Source organism: Pinus tabuliformis, chromosome 7 (assembly GCF_031772625.1).
Source record: "Pinus tabuliformis cultivar Carrire ecotype Pingquan chromosome 7, CPIR1, whole genome shotgun sequence".
Taxonomy (NCBI): Eukaryota; Viridiplantae; Streptophyta; class Pinopsida; order Pinales; family Pinaceae; genus Pinus; species Pinus tabuliformis.
This window is the reverse complement of record NC_142293.1, coordinates 1,912,462,547-1,912,475,885: the sequence shown is the minus strand read 5'-3', so window position 1 is coordinate 1,912,475,885 and position 13,339 is coordinate 1,912,462,547.

The window sequence follows — 13,339 nt, the reverse complement described above, 5'->3', positions numbered from 1 at the left end:
CTATGTCAGTCATAGAAGTGCGATGATTACTGAAGGCAATTTTATGCTCAAAATTGATTCAATTTTCAGTGAATTGAACTTGAATTCGATGAATACTAGAAGGTACAGCATGTCAAAGTGTTTTAAGAGATTTATAAGATACTATAAGGGATAAGATTGACTCCCTAGTGGAGTCACCAATTATTTTTGGGAAAATTTAGTGTTTCTTCAAATGCCTAACCCTCTAGACCTAGTAGCTAGTTTAGAAACAATAGACAAAGTAATTCGTTGCTTTTCCTATAATTAATAGATAAGAGAAAGAAGAACAAAGGTACCAACCTATAAATTTCACTCAATACCTCTCTCCTTTGACCGATTTTGCCACTCCTTCCATACTTAACTCGCTTGGAAAGTACCTGCACACAAGCTGAGGCAGAAACCCATCAAAGCATACAATAATGACGATCTGTTAACTAAAAATATCATAGAATCAAGAATACGATATACATCATATGAAAACATGAATGGAAAAAGATTAGAATTCTTTATTAATAGAAGTAAATATTACAACCCCTGTAGATGCATGCTTGATTCAGTGCCATCCTTCCAGCTTCAAACCCTTTTATCCTCATGAAGCAACAATTTTACATCATTACAATGCTCTTACTAATCTCATTCAAACAACATTTCCTTAGCTCAAGAAGTTCCAACCTAGACCAGCCTTTGAATGCTTGGTCCTTTTATAGTTGAATGGAGGAGGTTAGGCCATTAATGGCCTTCATGAATGGTTTACCAAAATTGGGAAGTGGTTCCATGGAGGAAGGGATAATGGATTAAGGTTCATTCATCTCCTTCCTCATCCAAAAGCGAGCTCTATCCTTCTAGAAACCTCCATAAGCATCCATTGGATGAGGAATCCAATGGATTCATTCCAAAAATTTGATGGATCTCGCTCATCGTAGGTAGAACAAAGGCTAGGTGTGATGCATAGCATCCAGACAGTGCAGTTCTTGCAATGCATTGCAGCCTGATAAAGAGCCATATGCGTTGATCTCCTTAAGGGAATTTTTTGGATGAATGGTAACATGAAACTATTGGGACGCAAGCATGATGTAGGTTAACTTAATTAGGGAATGAAAACAACTGAATTAGGGGTTGATGGACCCTAATAATACAGATCTGAAAGTTAAGGTTGATGTGCCCAAATTTTCCTGTAACATTAGCCATAAGTTCCTCCATAGCCTGTAGTTGGAGCTCCCTATCAAGGGAAACTCACATGGCCTTCTGCTCATCAAACTTTAGATCTCTGCGTACCACTATCCTCCGACTGGTAGGAAAGTACACTCGACAGTTGTGAGGTGTATCAGTGTACCCCAAAAGTATCCCCAACTCTGTTTTCAACTCAAGTTTCTTCTAGGAATCCTTGGTCACATGGAAAAATACCGATGAGCCAAAGATCCTGAAGTGACTCACGTCTGGTCTCTTCTCGGAGAAAGCTTCTTCTGGTGTCTTCATCCCAAGTATGTGATGTAGGCTTTTATTCTGCAAATAGACCACTGTGTTGCATGCCTCAACCCACAAATGAAGTGGTAGGCCTTGGTCATGCAACATCGCTCGAGCTTTCCCCACAATCATTCTGTTCTTCCTCTCGGCTAGCCCATTTTGTTGTGGGTTATGAGGTGCCGTCAATTCCCGTTTAATTCCTTCCACTGCACAGATGTCCTTAAACTCTTGAGAGACATACTCTCCACAATTTTCGCTTCTCAAGGCCTTGATATTCTTCCCTGATTCTTTCTCAACCAAAGCTTTGAACTCACAAAAATTTGAGAAGGTTTGTGTTTCTAGGAAAATTAGTGTCTTGTTGAACGACTAGCCCTCTAGGTTTGGTAGCTACCCAAGAAAGAACAGCTTAAAGAAATTCGATGATTTCTTCTATGTGCAACAGATAAGAGAAAGATAAAGGAACCAACCTGGAACTTCCACTTAATCCCTTGCTTGATCTCTCTCCCCCTTAACAGAGATTGCAAATCCTCTCCGTACTTAACCTACTTGGAGAGTACCTGCACAAGTACAGCAACAAAGAACCGTCAAAGCATCATAATCTATTACAACATAAACATTACATAATCAGATATATAATGAACAAATGATAACATTCACAATTGCATAATCATATGGAAGAAAACTTGAAGAACTTTATTAAATAGAAGGGAGAATTACAACCCAATTGTTTGATCCAAAATCATCCTCCCAGCTTCAATCCCTCTTCACCTCATGAAATAGCAAGATCACACCAACAATACAATGCTCTTTCCTCAATTACAAACTACCAACACTTCCTTGCAATTCACAATATTCCAGCCTCTGAATCTCTTAGATGAGGGATCCATTTATAGATGTGTGCAAGGGTGTGTCATCCATGGGGTTTGATTAGTGTCATTCCACTTGTTACAATTGGTTCCAATTGGAGATTTCTTGGATCTCTTACTCATCCCTGGGCGAATTTAGAGAGGCAAGTGGAATAGGAGAAGTTTCTAGAAGATTCCATGAGCAACCACCTAGAAAATTGTCTTGGACATTTGTCCATCCTCGCCCATCGCACCCTATAGAAGGCCTAATCAGTATGCATCGCACCGTGGCAGTGTACCACTCAGTATGCATCGCACCCTGCCAGTGGAACAATCAGTAGGGTTTAGTTTAGGCCATTTCTGTATGGTTTCTCAGGTGGAATGCTATGGGGTAAAATGCACGGGATGAAAACTACCCTTAAAGGCCTTCCCGGGATCTTCGACAGACTGTAAGATTATCTGCAAAAGCTACTTGTTACACACATGTTCATCTATCAAACATAAATCGACAGGGTATGGAAAGAGGATCATCTTTGGTTCCTTCTAGATTCGCTTGGGGATCTTCGTGCGGTAAGAAGAACTCCTTCTCAGCCGGCTCCAAGACAATTCCTGCACAAAGGACAAGGAAAACCAATCACAACATACACTTCTAAAAATAAATGTAAGAATCTGTAACAAACATGTATAAATGTATAACTTTAACTACTCAACTTGACAAGCATCAGAATGAACAAATAAATGTACAATATCACCGACACCTTGGAGTAGGGAACACAACTGCAGTTCTATATTCAGAATGTAAGAGTGATTACAACAATTCGTTGTATTAGCCTTCCTTACCCCTTCTTCCTCTCTCTCTCTCCTTCTTTCAACTAGCTCCTTCAATAATATGACAGCTCACAACAGCTCTATGGGCTATCCTTCCAAATTCTCTGATCCTTTTGCAATGGCCCTCTTGTTTCTTATATAGCAATCAAATTAGGGCTACCAAGCTCCATCTAGAGTTCATTAGGGAAAAAACCATGAACTTGCCCTATTTACAAGCTTTTTCCCATTTGCCTTCATTCTCATAATAGAATTTCTCCAAATATCTTGATTTTTGGAGTTTCCTTGCTTTCCTTGCACAAATTTAGGGATTTAATATCTATATATTTATGGGTAGATTTGTTGGCATAACCTTTTGAACATCACTTAAGTTCACTAATCCCCCTGGTCTAACAACAAGAGTTAGCAGGGTGACTAATGCTCCTTTATGCTTTCTAACAAGCTTTATAAAGTAGGTTGTCAGTGTATAGAGAGCGTTAGTGTGGATTCTGGGCCTGCAGTTGTGGTCATTGCTTCAGTCATCTTGTCTTTCACCTCTAAGTTGATTAGGAGGTCAATTTGTACTATAACAGATGCCCCCTAAAGTATGAGATCAGAGGTAGAGATGATGGCTGAAATACTTAATGAAAAAACATTGTAATTTGCTGTCAAAATATTTGTAGAGAGAGAGAGAGAGAAGTTCCAGGCGGCAAGGAAAACCTCACACACGAGATGAAAACTACCCTCAAAGGCCTCGTCGGGACCTTCAACAGACTGTAAGATTGTCTGCAAAAGCTACCTGTTACACACATTTTCATCTATCAAACATAAATCGATAGGGTATGGAAAGAGGATCACCTTTGGTTCCTTCTAGATTTTCTTGGGGATCTCTGTGCGGCAAGAACAACTCCTTCTAAGCTGGCTCCAAGACAATTCTTGCACAAAGGACAAGGCAAACCAATCACAGCATATGCTTCTGAAAATAAATGTAAGAATCTGTAACAAACATGTATAAATGTATAAATGTATAACTTTAACTACTCAACTTGACAAGCATTAGAATGAACAAATAAATTCACAATATCACTGACACTTTGGAGTAGGGAACACAACTGCAGTTCTATATCTAGAATGGAAGAGTGATTACAACAATCCATTGTATCAACCTTCCTTAGAGAACTGTTAGGGATATTTTATTGCTCTTTAAAAAATATAAACATCCCTGAGTTTTCGTCGTTAAGCTCGTTAAAACCTATCTAACAATGGTAGAGCACTTTTGGAGACATTTTATTTCTCTTTTAAAAATATAAACATCTCTGAGTTTTTGTAGTAGGGCTCATTAAACATCCATACCACAATTAGTAAAGCACTTTTAGGGATATTTTATTGCTCTTTAAACAATATAAACATCCCCGAGTTTTTCATCATTTGCACTCATTAAATATATGCAAACAATGCTCTGAGCACCTCTTTTTTGATCTTGTTCTAGCTCATAAACTGAAAAAGACCAACGGAGCATCCTTTTTAGGAACTTTTTTCTTGCTCTTTAAACTGAAAAAATCTCGAGCTGTGTCTTGCTGCTCGTTAAACATGCTAAAGATGACCCGAGCATTCTTTTAGGTACTTTTTTCTTGCTCGTTAAAAAATGAAAAATCCCGAGTTTTTGTTACTGAGCTCGTTAAAGTGTCACGACAAAACACGAGTTTAGTCCATCGCCTCGTACTCGTAACAAAATGAGGTCGACATATATTGGAAAAATGTTTCTCTTTATCTGAGTTCAATAGATTAAAATATAGAAAAGTAATTGATCCGAGTATTCTATTAAACTTTTGTTGCCCCCAGTTAACAGCTGTGACAAAGGGACCACCATGGAGTCTTTCTTTATGATCTTTTCAGACTCTCTAAATATGAAAAGACCACCGAGTTCTCTAGTCTGGACTCTTTAAATACACAGACATGATATAGAGTCCTTTTTACGATACTTTTCAGACTCTTAAAATATGAAAAAATCGACGATTTTTCCTATCTGGACTCATTAAACTAATCAGATAGGACAAAGAGTCATTCTTTTTGTGATCGTTTTCAGACTCTTTAAACATGAAAATATTGATGAGTTTACCCGTCTGGACTCATTAAAATATCAGACGAGGAAAAGTGGACAATACAACTGTATCATGTATTCAGAAGTGTAGTTTGGCAGCATTTGTTCCCTTGAACATGGTACTCCCTCACATAAACTGTCATTTTGATAGCCTCTTAGTATGAACCCTACCAACCTATGAGTTTTTAGCCTATATACATTGATGTAATTGCATCTCTGTATCTTAAACACTCTGTAGTGTTCATGAGTCTAGTGTTGTCTGGTTAAAACCGTTGTCGTGCCTTCTATTGTTCAAGGGTTCCCATTTGTTTCCTCTATCAACCAATCCTACATATCATTTCATCATGCCCTCCATTATTTACACCCAAAAGCTCAAAATATTCTTCAAAAAACAAAATCATCCTTGTTCGGTTTCATGTTGATTGATGTAGGACACGTCATTGCCTACCTTTCGATAGGTTTCTTCCTATCGACTTCAAAAGTCTATCTAGGAAGATAACCCAGAAACACATTAAGTGCCTTGGTGCTTGCAGAAATTAGTGGCAGGTTACCTTGTGTTTGATCATGGGTTTTCATTATTGGCTCTTGGTTAAGCGATTCTACGAGTGTTCAACGACAAAAAATCTTTCGCACTCGTTAGTTTGCACTATGCATCTTGGAGACCATCACCATTATCGGTGGCCTTCCTCGCATCTGTTAACAGTCTCCATTATTAGCTAGTAATCAGATGATTTCATGCATGTTCGATGCATTCCCATGCTCAATAGCTATGTCAGAGTAATTTTCTCCTCAGACATATAACAATGCTGGCCACTAATATGGCATAGGGCAGATCTAGTGTCATAATAGATCATCCTGAAATAGCTATCTCCAGAGAACAATATTGCAACTTGGGAGAGGAAACAAGGCTGAATGATGCAAGCCTCTACCCAAGGTCTTGATTCTGCTTCACCGAATAGCATAGATCGGTACATGTGATAATATGTGTTGACATCGAACATGCACGAAATCATCTGATTACTAGCCAATAATGGAGACTATTAACAGATGCGAGGAAGGCCACTGATAATGGTGATGGTCTCCAAGATTCACAGTGTAAACTAACAACTGTGAAAGATTTTTTGTCATCGAACACTCATAGAATTGCTTAACCAGGAGCCAATAATGAAAACCCGTGATCAAACACAAGGTAACCTGCCACTAATATCTACAAGCACTAAGGCACTGAATGTGTTTCTGGGTTATCTTCCTAGATAGAGTGTTGAAGTTGATAGGAAGAAACCTGTCGAAAGGTAGGCAATGATGTGTCCTACATCAGTCGACACGAAACCAGACAAGGATGATTTTGTTTTTTGAAGAATCTTTTGAGATTTTGGGTCTAAACAATGGAGGGAATGATGAAAGGATATGTAGGATTGGTTGATAGAGGAAACAAATGGGAACCCTTGAACAATAGAAGGCATGACAATGGTTTTAACCAGACAACACTAGACTCATGAACACTACAGAGTGTTTAAGATACGAAGATGCAATTACATCAGGGTATATAGGCTAAAAACTCATAGGTTGGTAGGGTTCATACTAAGAGGCTATTAAAATGACGGTTTATCTGAGGGAGTGCCATGTTCAAGGGAACAAATTCTACCAAACCATGCTTTCGAATACAGGATACAGTTGACTTGTCCACTTTTCCCCGTCTGATTTTTTAATGAGTCTAGATGGGTAAACTCATCGATATTTTCATGTTTAAAGAGTCTGAAAAGGATCGTAAAAAGAACGAATCTTTGCCATATCTGATTAGTTTAATGAGTCCAGATAGGCAAAATCATCGATTTTTTCATATTTTAAGAGTCTAAAAAGTATCGTAAAAAGAACGACTCTATATCTTGTATGTGTATTTAAAGAGTCCAGACTAGACAACTTGGTGGTCTCTTCATATTTAGGAAGTCTGAAAAGATTGTAAAGAAAGACTCCATGGTGGTCCCTCTGTCATAGTTGTTAACAGGGGGTGACAAAAGTTTAATAGTATACCCGGATTGGTTACTTTTCCATATTTTAATCTATTGAACCCGGATAAAAAGAAACCTTTTTCCAATAGATGTTGACCTTGTTTTGTTACGAGTACGGGGCAACAGACTAAACTCGTGTTTTGTCGTGACACTTTAACGAGCTCAATAACGAAAAATCAGTATTTTTCATTTTTTAACGAGCAAGAAAAAAGTACCTAAAAGAATTCTCGGGTCATCTTTAACATGTTTAACGAACAGCAAGATACAACTCGGGATTTTTTCAGTTTAAAGAGTGAGAAAAAAGTGCCTAAAAAGGATTCTCATTGGTCTTTTTCAGTTTATGAGCTGGAACAAGATCAAAAAAGAGGTGCTCAGAGCATAGTTTGCATATCTTTAATGAGTGCAAATGATGAAAAAATCGGGGATGTTTATATTGTTTAAAGAGCGATAAAATATCCCTAAAAGTACTTTACTGATTGTGGTATGGATTTTTAACGAGCCCTACTACAAAAACTCGGAGATGTTTATATTTTTTAAAGAGCAATAAAATGTCTCCAAAAGTGCTCTGCCATAGTTAGATAGATTTTAATGAGCTTAACGATGAAAACTCGGGGATGTTTGTATTTTTTAAAGAGCAATAAAATATCCCTAACAGTGCTCTATTCATCTTTGTAGTAGTTTAACGAGCCCAAAGAAGAAGACTCGAGGTTTTTTAGATTAACGAGCAAGAAAAATACCATAAAAAGAATGCTCGATCTTTCTCGATCTCATGCTTGACATTAGAAGGGTCTATGCCATGCATTTCCTCATAAGACCAAGGAAAAACATCATGGAAGTCCCTAAACAGGTAGGTGAAGCTCACAATTTCCTCAAGATTGTGATTGGCTCCACTCTGTATGTTTTCCATGATGCCTGTCATGACAGAAATATCAGGGAGCAATGTTTGTGAAATATTGCCCCTGTTTCCTTCCGAGTCCAAAAGTTGGATAGTCATATACGGTGAGGAAATGATTTCATATGCGTCAGGTGACAGGATTTGAAGAGGCATCATGTCCGAATCATATATCGAAACATGATGGTGAGAATCCTCCCAAGGTCACTCTTCTAACCTCGTGATTTCTCTAATAGCTTCGTCCATCGGTAGGACTTGATTGAGGAGGTCGAAAGAAGGCGCGGTTGTGGAAGGGGCAGTGGTACTGTCAGCCGTAACCGACATGATTGGAGGCTTGGATGTGGATTGAATGGCTTGGTAGGACAACTCAGCTGGTGACAGCGGCATCTGATCTCCGAATGTGTCAAGGTCCACAGGAGCTAGCAAGATCCATGGATTGGTCTGTTCATGAGGAATAAATGAAAGCATGTTGACCGATTGTGGGACCTGGGGCAACTGTAGAGGAAAACAACCCATCAGGGAGGAAGCTTTCAACAGACCGGTAGCTAAACTGACATAGTAGCCAGTTCCACCTCCTACTAGGGGTACAGAGCCACTTGGTAATGGGGAATAATCAGGGGTGCAGAAAGACAACTGATCCATGGTAATGATCTTTCCATCCAATGGAAATTGGATGATACGAAAGACAATGGATATGATGGCTGTCATGGCATATGTCCAACTGCGACCCAGCAACAGATTATAGTCGAGTTCCTTGTTCACGACTTCTACGTCCACCGTTACTGTTTTCCCAGCGAAAGTGATGGGAAAATTGGCTAAGTATCCTTTTGGGTCAAAGGTGTGGTCGTCAAAAGCTTTAAGAGAGTTCGACAGCAAGGATAGGGTTGGGGAACCCAAGGTGAGCCAACATGACGCAAGTTGAAGCACCTTCGTCGATGACAGTTCGGTGTATACCTTTACCTTTCGAAGTGATATGCACTTGAAATGCAAGGGGAGGTTTACACTTGTCCATGTAAAAAATAGCAAGCATGGAATCCGTAGGGTCAATACCCCCGATAGCCGAAAAAAAAGCTTTCCTTTGGCTGGGGCATGTTTGTAAGACTTCGAGCACCGACATAGCCGATGGTGCTTGCGCCAAATCATCTATAATGTTGTAGTGTTGCGCGACACGTTCAGATTTGTTGTATGTTGTGCGTTGAAGTTCCCCCTTGGGGGGTCGAATTACAAAGTCCTCAATTGGTCTTTCAATATGCAAATTTTTGGGTGGCGATGGGTTTTGACCTGTGGATGGTTCTGTAGCCGGAGTGACAGGAGCTCCATAAGATTTGGCTCTTGTGGCTAGTTCTATTGTTTCAAATGTGTAAATGGTAGAACTTCCTTCACCAGCTGAAGGATGTTGCGAACTGTTGCTGCCCCCCGATGTGGGTTGCAGTTGGTTGGAAACGAGATTTTGCTGCGGTTGATTAGGAAAATGATTTCTAAGGACAACAAGTGCCTTACCAGAATCTTTCTTGGCAAGGTAATCTGTGCATTCTTGAAGACATGGACAACACCAGGTTATGTGTTCTTCAAGACAGATTTTGCATGAATAGTTGGTGCCTTTATCCTTTTCTGCATCAGTAAGCAAAATGACCTTCTGTTTTGGGTTGGGCTGCTTATATGACTGCTCCTCAGAAGGAGCATATTGTTCTTATTCTTCTTGTTCTTGCTACCAGATTTCTGTGTAGACTTCACAGAATTAACTATGGTGGCAAGAAGAGAAGTCGCTTTGGTAGAGGGGTCCATTTCCAGTTTGGCAATGGAACCACTGAGTTGTTTAACAGCGACCCCGGAGGTTGCGCCGACGATCCTATCGGTTGCGCTCCAGGGTGCTGAGTGGTGGGAGGATGGGATTACCAGGAGCATAGGGGATAATGTCGTAGAGAGTGCCAAACTGTGAATAAATCAAATCTAAGTGTTGGGCACGACGTATGGATTGTTCCTCTATGACCGCACCACCTAGAGTGACATCTCTAGCAATTTATGGGAGTAACGACCTACAGAACCAGTCTGTTAAGAGAAAATCAAGGATGGGAGCTTTGACTAACCTCCGCCTACGTCTCCATTCATGGATATGATTGGAGATGTGGGTGGCGGTATCCTGACGAAATGAAGTAAGGAGCTCTGTCCCTATCTCATAACGGATAGGTAACTGAAAGTGTTTTAGGAACTCCATTGCTAAAGCATCAAAGGTATTCACTAACGTGCATGGTAACTCAATACACCACTTCGCGGTATTGCTAGTGAGGGTGTAGGGAAAAATACGTAACCAGACACTATCATCCACCATAGATTTAGAAACACACCAGAGATGGTAGGTGGTGACATGAGTGCCTGAACCCTCCTCTTGTTTTTCGTCGAACTTAGGAATGTCTATCGGTATTTTATGCGGGAACGATGACCATTGTAAGTTGTGGTAGATGGGGTCGTTTGTCAAATTTTATAAGTTGGGAATATCCAACATTGCCAAAAAAGGCAAATTTTTGGGTGCCCCCGACTCGGACCATGGTGATGACGGATGACTTGAGGAGCTCTGTGCTCCTCCCATCGTTTAGTTCCCCATGGTTTACATGGGTGCGTGGTGTAACAGTTGCTTTGTAGTATGGTGTTGTAGATGGGATTTCCATGAGGATTTTGATATTGGGGTATGAAGTTGCCCCCAGTATAAGTGGTGCCCCCTTGACTCATCTGAGCTTGTGAGTAGGGTTACCCCATGGATTGGGTGGGAATCCCTTGTGGATTCCAAACTGACATAGAACTAACCGTATGGATTTGATTGGTAGAGGGAACACTCATGTGAATCAACGACTATCCATGCATGCCTGAGAATGGGGGGGGAATTGTGACATTCCTCGCCAGCATGTGCATATTGGGAACCACCCAAGATGTTTGAATTTGGGGGTTGGAACTGTACATTGGCAACCGACCTTGTTTTTGGTAAAATGGGACCACACCCATAGTGTCGCATTGAGTGTTATATGGAGCACTATATGTGGCACTAGTCGAAGGTATGCTTTGTGGAACCATGGGAGTGGAACCTGGCATCCGCTGGGTTCCACCTATAAAGGGTGTTATGTGAGTTGCAGTACCTGGGACGAACGGGATTGCGGGGTTCCACATTACCGGCGTTGTGATGACTGTCGACTGGGGAGGTGGTAGAGGACCAACAGTGTCTCTATAATTCCACAACCCTTGAGGTTTCCGATTGGATAGATGGGAAAGTTCCACCTACTAAAGAAGGAAGTACTGGTACTATGGGAGTAACGATAGGTTTCGACAGATCTGTAAGCGGAGTGTTAAAATGAGGAAGAAATCCTTTCGTAAAGAAATGTTCTGGCAAATCAGAATCATTGGTCATCCACATAGACCCCGTGTGTGATTTAGGAGACTGATTCCTCAAAGATGAGGAATCCGAGTCAATGGAACTCGACAGATCCTCCACAGTGAGTGGAGGAAGTCCTAACAATCGTCTGGATTGACGATGAGGGCTGGATGTAGCCACAATGACTATTAAGTTTTATCAAATATATTTTAATGTGATATTCTTTAAAGTATCAAAAACGATAGCACTCGGGTACCTAAAAAAGAAAAAAATACACTAAATATGTCAATCAGCAAACAAAGGGAAATTACCTCGTCTAATAAACACCGATTACTGGAGATGAAACCCAGTCTCTCAATGAGTAACAGAGAAGGATGGCCAAATGTATGGTTACGACTACTTTTGAGCTTCGCCCGAACCTCAAATTGAGGGGCCAAGTACTCTCGTGAAGACGAGCACCCTCCCAAAAACTGAAGACAAAGTAGGTTTGTCCATTTTAGGTACTAGGACAGCCCGTCCGAGTCACTTTGTGTAAGTATCTAGAAGGTTTGGCCACAAGAGATACCTCAAATCACAAACATTACCAAGGGGGACATAGTCGTAGACAACACGCTGTGTGGGTAGGATACCTGAGTCCCCGACTCAGTTCCGAAATCCCCGAAGGAACCCCCAATACACAGAATGCCCAAAGGAGTTGTAAGAGAAGGCGAGCTACCTTCAATCACAGTCCGATTTTGTCTTGTATTTCACTCCGTTGTGAGTGGAGTGGTCCTGGTAATATGTGTGCAGAAGGATTTTTCACTCGTTAACAACGCTAGTTTTGATTTTCAACCTTGGGCAGTTGACTCACGTTCTTATCCCAAGGCCCTAATCTAGCTAATTTTGGTTTTCTCAAAAAGAGTAACTGATTGATTTTAATGTAAATTTTAGTGTACTTGCTTATTTTTCTTCGGTAGGGGTGTTGACGTATGAATATGATGAGACTCTCAACTCAATAAACCATGCAGAACAATGCTTTGAAAAAAAAATTCAATTTCTTATGCAAACAAGTCTTATTCTACACATGTATCGTTTCACATATTCATGGATTCGTCAGTGCATCTAAAGCCATTCAACACGTGCATAACCGAAAGTTTCTTTTCTCAATATTCCCTAACAACTAGTAAAAACCAAAATGAAACAACCTACAACTATTTCGACAGAAGGAGATATATAGTTTATCAGCTTTTCTTTAAAAAAAAATGACTTTTAAGAGAGAAAAACTAAAACATTTTCTTAAAAATAATTTTTTAAGACACCAAATTTGTTAGGATGATACTGTTGCAGATCTTACTTTAGCCCTTGAGACAAGTGCCCCCCCTTTTGGTCCACAAAATCTCTTGAAAAACATGGAAATGGGTAACTAACGCTCTGTCTCTTTATAAACAGAGAGTTAGTTTGGCCACTAACGCTCCCTATGCACAGTCAAAGAGCTTTATAAAGCTCTGTGTAGACTAGCAGCTTGCTTTAGTGAGGGAAATAGCTCAAAAATAGGGATTTTAGGATCAGTTTCTGAGGAGAATGCAACTTTGCAGTATGCAACAAGATAGATGGTGGATCAGAAACGGATTTGAAGAAGGGAAGCTCATAGAAGCAAGAGAAGATCTAAGAGGAGTTCGGGTAACCGGGAACTAAATGTATAGTCCCCAGCAGAGTCGCCAATTCTGATATACCGTAAAATGCACAAGATGAAAACTAACCTTAAAGGCCTTCTCGGGACCTTCGAAAAACTGTAAGATTATTTGAAAAAGCTACCTGTTACACACATGTTCATCTATCAAACATAAATCGACAGGGTATGGAAAG